Consider the following 6,027-nt stretch of genomic DNA (forward strand, 5'->3'; position numbering starts at 1 on the left):
CTTGCTTCATACCAACAATCTCCGTGGGATCGACCCTTACTCGCGTAAGGTTTATTACTTGGACGACGCAGTGCACTTGCTGGTTAGTTGTGCGAAGTTGTGATAAATAGTTGAGATTGCAATTGAGCGTACCATGTTGATGGCGCCATTGATGATCACAATTTCGTGCACCAAGATTTTGGCGCCATTACTGGGGATTGTTTGAATTTGGACAACTGACGGTTCATCTTGTTGCTTAGATTAGGTATTTTTCTTCAGAATTTTTAAGAATGAATTCTAGAGTTTCAAGGTGATGTTTTTATCATCACCAAAGCAGATTGCTTTTTATCAATATAGCTCTTCAATGTAATGTCCTGCTGAAGCTTGGCTAGCCATGTCTAATTTCTTTAGACTAAAGCTTTAGACTAACATTGCATGATTCCTAGAATTCTTATTAAAAATTTTGAATCTCTTTATTTTCTTTTCCATATAATTTTCGAAAAATTCAAAAAAATTACAAAGTCATAAAAATCAAAAATATTTTATGTTTCTTGTTTGAGTCTATTGTCTCATTTTAAGTTTGGTGTCAATTGCATGTTTCTATTCTTCTTGCATTTTTCGAATTCATTCATGTCTCTTCACTGATCTTCAAGTTGTTCTTGATGATTTACTTGCTCTGATCTTTAAATTCTCTTGTCTTGTGTGTTTTGTTGTTTCTCATGTGCATTCTCAATTTGTTAGTGTTAGTAGTATACAAACTTCTAAGTTTGGTGTCTTGCATGCATTGCTTATTTGATTTTAGTTGCATTTTGATTATTCCTCATCATTAAAAAATCCAAAAAATTTTTCAAAAGTGTATCTTTTCTAGTCAATAATATAGAGAATTGAAGATTCAGAACATACAGCAGAGGAATCACACAGAAAAAGCTGGGCGTTCAAAACACCCAGTGAAGAAGGAAAACCGGCGTTTAAACGTCAACCAGGGTACCTGGCTGGGCGTTTAACACCCAAAAAGGTAAAGTTTTGGGCGTTAAACGCCAGGATGGTACAAGAGGGAAGATTTTGTTTTTAATTCAAATTTTTTTTCAAGTTTTCATAATTTTTCAAAATCAAATCTTTTTCAAATCATATATTTTCAATCATATATTTTCAAAATCAATTTCTTTCCATTTTTCAAAAATACTTGCTAACAATTAATGATTTGATTCAACATTTCAAGTATGTTGCCTTTTCTGTTGAGAAAGGTTTAATGTTTGAATCATATCTTTTAAGTTTCTTGTTAGCCAAGTCATTAATTTTAAAAATCAAATCTTTTTAAATTGTTTTTCAATCATATCTTTTTAAACACATCTTTTTCAAAATAGTTTTCAATCATATCTTTTTGATTTCTAATTTCAAAATCTTTTTCAAAATCACTTTATTTCTTTCCCAACTTTAATTTTCAAAAATCATCAATCAAATTTTCAAAATTTCTTTTTATTATTTTAAAATCTTTTACTTTATTTTCGAAAATTCTTCCCCTCTTCTCACATCCTTCCATTTAAGGACTAACACTCCTCCTCAATGGATAATTTGAACTCTATCCCTCTTGATAAGTTCGAATTCTTCTTCTTCTACCTCCTCCTTCTATTCTTCTTTTCCTCTAACATCTCAAGGAATCTCTATACTGTGACATAGAGGATTCCATATTTTCTTGTTCTCTTCTCTTTCATATGAGCAGGAGCAAAGACAAAAGCATTCTTGTTGAGGCTGACCCTGAACCTGAAAGGACCTTGAAGTGAAAGCTAAGAGAAGCTAAAGAAATACTCTCTGTAGAGGACCTAATAGAAATCTTCAAACAAGAAGAAGACATGGCAGCCGAAAACAACAACAATGCCAACAATGCAAGGAAGGTGCTGGGTGACTTTACTGCACCTACTCCCAACTTCTATGGGAGAAGCATCTCTATCCCTGCCATTGGAGCAAACAACTTTGAGTTAAAGCCTCAATTAGTTTCTCTAATGCAACAGAATTGCAAGTTTCATGGACTTCCATTGGAAGATCCTCATCAGTTTTTAGCTGAATTCTTGCAAATCTGTGACACTGTCAAGACCAATGGGGTTGACCTTGAGGTCTACAGACTTATACTATTCCCTTTTGCTGTAAGAGACAGAGCTAGGATATGGTTGGATTCACAACCTAAAGAAAGCCTGAACTCTTGGGAAAAGCTAGTCAATGCCTTCTTGGCAAAGTTCTTTCCACCTCAAAAATTGAGTAAGCTTAGAGTGGAAGTCCAAACCTTCAGATAGAAGAAACGTGAATCCCTCTATGAAGCTTGGGAAAGATACAAACAATTGATCAGATAGTGTCCGTCTGACATGCTTTCTGAATGGAACATCATAGGTATCTTCTATGATGGTCTGTCTGAACTGTCCAAGATGTCATTGGACAGCTCTGTAGGAGGATCTCTTCATCTGAAGAAGACGCCTGCAGAAGCTCAAGAACTCATTGAAATGGTTGCAAATAACCAATTCATGTACACTTCTGAAAGGAATCCTGTGAAAAATGGGACGAATCAGAAGAAAGAAGTTCTTGAGATTGATACTCTGAATGCCATATTGGCTCAGAACAAAATATTGACTCAGTAAGTCAATATGATTTCTCAAAGTCTGTCTGGAATGCAAGCTGCACCAGACAGTACTAAGGATGCTTCATCTGAAGAAGAAGCTTATGATCCTGAGAACCCATCAATGGAAGAGGTGAATTACATGGGAGAACCCTATGGAAACACCTATAATCCTTCATGGAGAAATCATCCAAATCTCCCATGGAAGGATCAACAGAGACCTCAACAAGGTTTCAACAACAATAATGGTGGAAGAAACAGGTTTAGCAATGGCAAGCCTTTTCCATCATCTTCTCAGCAACAGACAGAGAATTCTAAGCAGAGCCACTCTGACTTAGCAACCATGGTCTCTGATCTAATCAAAACCACTCAAAGTTTCATGACTGAAACAAGGTCCTCCATTAGAAACTTGGAGGTACAAGTGGTTCAGCTGAGCAAGAAAGTTACTGAACTCCCTCCTAGTACTCTTCCAAGCAATACAGAAGAGAATCCAAAAGGAGAGTGTAAGGCCATCAACATGGCCGAACTTGGAGAGGAGAAAGAGGCAGTGAGCACCACTGAGGAAGACCTCAATGGACGTCCACTGGCCTCCAATGAGTTCCCTAATGAGGAACCATGGGAATCTGAGGCTCACACTGAGACCATAGAGATTCCACTGGATCTACTTCTGCCATTCATGAGCTCTGATGAGTATTCTTCCTCTGAAGAGGACGAAGATGTCACTGAAGAGCAAGTTGCTAAGTACCTTGAGCAATCATGAAGCTAAATGACAAGCTATTTGGTAATGAGACTTGGGAGGATGAACCTCCTTTGCTCACCAAAGAACTGGATGACTTGACTAGCCAGAGATTACCTCAAAAGAGACAGGACGCTGGGAAGTTCTCAATACCTTGTACAATAGGCACCATGACCTTCAAGAAGGCTCTGTGTGACCTAGGGTCAAGCATAAACCTCATGCCTCTCTCTGTAATGGAGAAACTAGGGATCTTTGAGGTACAAGCTGTAAGAATCTCACTAGAGATGGCAGACAATTCAAGAAAACAAGCTTATGGACTTATAGAGGATGTTCTAGTAAAGATTGAAGACCATTACATCCCTGCTGATTTCATAGTCCTAGAGACTGGGAAGTGCATGGATGAATCCATCATCCTTGGCAGACCCTTCCTAGCCACAGCAAAGGCTGTGATTGATGTTGACAGAGGAGAATTGACCATTCAAGTGAATGAAGAATCCTTTGTGTTTAAGGCTCAAGGATATCCCTCTGTAACCATGGAGAGGAAGCATGAAGAGCTTCTCTCAAACCAGAGTCAAACAGAGCCCCCACAGTCAAACTCTAAGTTTGGTGTTGGGAGGCCACAACCAAATTCTAAGTTTGGTGTTGAACCCCCACACTTAAACTCTAAGTTTGGTGTTTTGGGAGGTTCTAACATTGCTCTAAACATCTGTAAGGCTCCATGAGAGCCCACTGTCAAGCTACTGACATTAAAGAAGCACTTGTTGGGAGGCAACCCAATGATATATTTATCTATTTTCCTTTTGTTATTTTATGTTTTTTGTAGATTGATGATCATGGGAAGTCACAAAAACAATTGAAAAAGCAAAACCAGAATGAAAAACAGAAAGAAAAATAGCTCACCCTGGAGAAAAAGCTTGCTGGCATTTAAACGCCAGTAAGGGCAGCAAATGGGCGTTTAACGCCCAGTCTGGCACCGTTCTTTAATCTTCTTGTTCTTTAACTTCCTGTTTTTCGAATTTTCATGCTTATGTTTATCTATGTTTGTGTCTTATGATCATTAGTGTCTTAGTGTCTATGCCTTAAAGTTATGAATGTCCTATGAATCCATCACCTTTCTTAAATGAAAAATGTTCTTAATTGAAAAAGAGAAGAATTGCATGAATTTCAAATTTTATAATAGATTAATTATTTTGATGTGGTGGCAATACTTTGACTTCTGAATGTATGCTTGAACAGTGCATATGTCTTTTGAATTTGTTGTTCATAAATGTTGGCTCTTGAAAGAATGATGAAAAAGGAGACATGTTACTAAGGATCTGAAAAATCATAAAAATGATTCTTGAAACAAGAAAAAATAGTGAATTAAAAAAAAAGAGAGCGTATATGCAAAAAAAAAAAGAGAGAGAGAAAGCAAGCAGAAAAAGCCAATAGACCTTTAAACCAAAAGGCAAGGGTAAAAATAAAGTTGTGATCCAAGGCAAAAAGAGTGTGCTTAAGAACCCTGGACACCTCTAATTGGAGACTTTAGCAAAGCTGAGTCACAATCTGAAAAGGTTCACCCAGTTATGTGTCTGTGGCATGTATGTATCCGGTGGTAATACTGGAAGACAGAGTGCTTTGGGCCACGGCCAAGACTCATAAAGTAGATGTGTTCAAGAATCATCATACTTAACTAGGAGAATTAATAACACTATCTGGATTCTGGGTTCCTATAGAAGCCCATCATTCTGAATTTTAAAGGATAAAGTGAGATGCCAAAACTGTTCAGAGGCAAAAAGCTAAAAGCCCCGCTCATCTAATTAATACTGATCTTCATAGATGTTTTTGGAGTTCATTGTATATTCTCTTCTTTTTATCCTATCTGATTTTTAGTTGCTTGGGGACAAGCAACAATTTAAGTTTGGTGTTGTGATGAGCGGATAATTTATACGCTTTTTGGCATTGTTTTTAGTATGTTTTAGTATTTTTTTTTAGTTTTTATTATGTTTTTATTAGTTTTTATTTAAAATTCACTTTTCTGGACTTTACTATGAGTTTGTGTATTTTTCTGTGATTTTAGATATTTTCTGGCTGAAATTGAGAGACCTGAGCAAAAATCTAATTCAGAGGCTAAAAAGAACTGCAGATGCTGTTGGATTCTGACCTCCCTGCACTCGAAGTGGATTTTCTAGAGCTACAGAAGCCCAATTGGCGCGCTCTCAATTGAATTGGAAAGTAGACATCCTGGGCTTTTCAGCAATGTATAATAGTCCATACTTTGCCTGAGATTTGACGGCCCAAACAGGCGTCCCAAGTCAGCTCAAGAATTCTGGCGTTAAACGCCGGAACTGGCACAAGAATGGGATTTAAACGCCCAAACTAGCACAAAAGTTGGCGTTTAACTCCAAGAAAGGTCTCTACACTTGAAAGTTTCAATGCTCAGCCCAAGCACACACCAAGTGGGCCCGGAAGTGGATTTTTATGTCATTTACTCATCTTTGTAAACCCTAAGCTACTAGTTCTCTACAAATAGGACCTTTTGCTATTGTATTAGACATCTTTTGATCACTTTAGATCTTAGGATCATCTTTGGACGTCTAGTCCTTAGATCATGGAGGCTGGCCTCTCGGCCATGCCTAGACCTTGTTCTTATGTATTTTCAACGGTGGAGTTTCTACACACCATAGATTAAGGTGTGGAGCTCTGCTGTACCTCGAGTATTAATGCA

Source organism: Arachis hypogaea, chromosome 1 (assembly GCF_003086295.3).
Source record: "Arachis hypogaea cultivar Tifrunner chromosome 1, arahy.Tifrunner.gnm2.J5K5, whole genome shotgun sequence".
Lineage (NCBI taxonomy): Eukaryota > Viridiplantae > Streptophyta > Magnoliopsida > Fabales > Fabaceae > Arachis > Arachis hypogaea.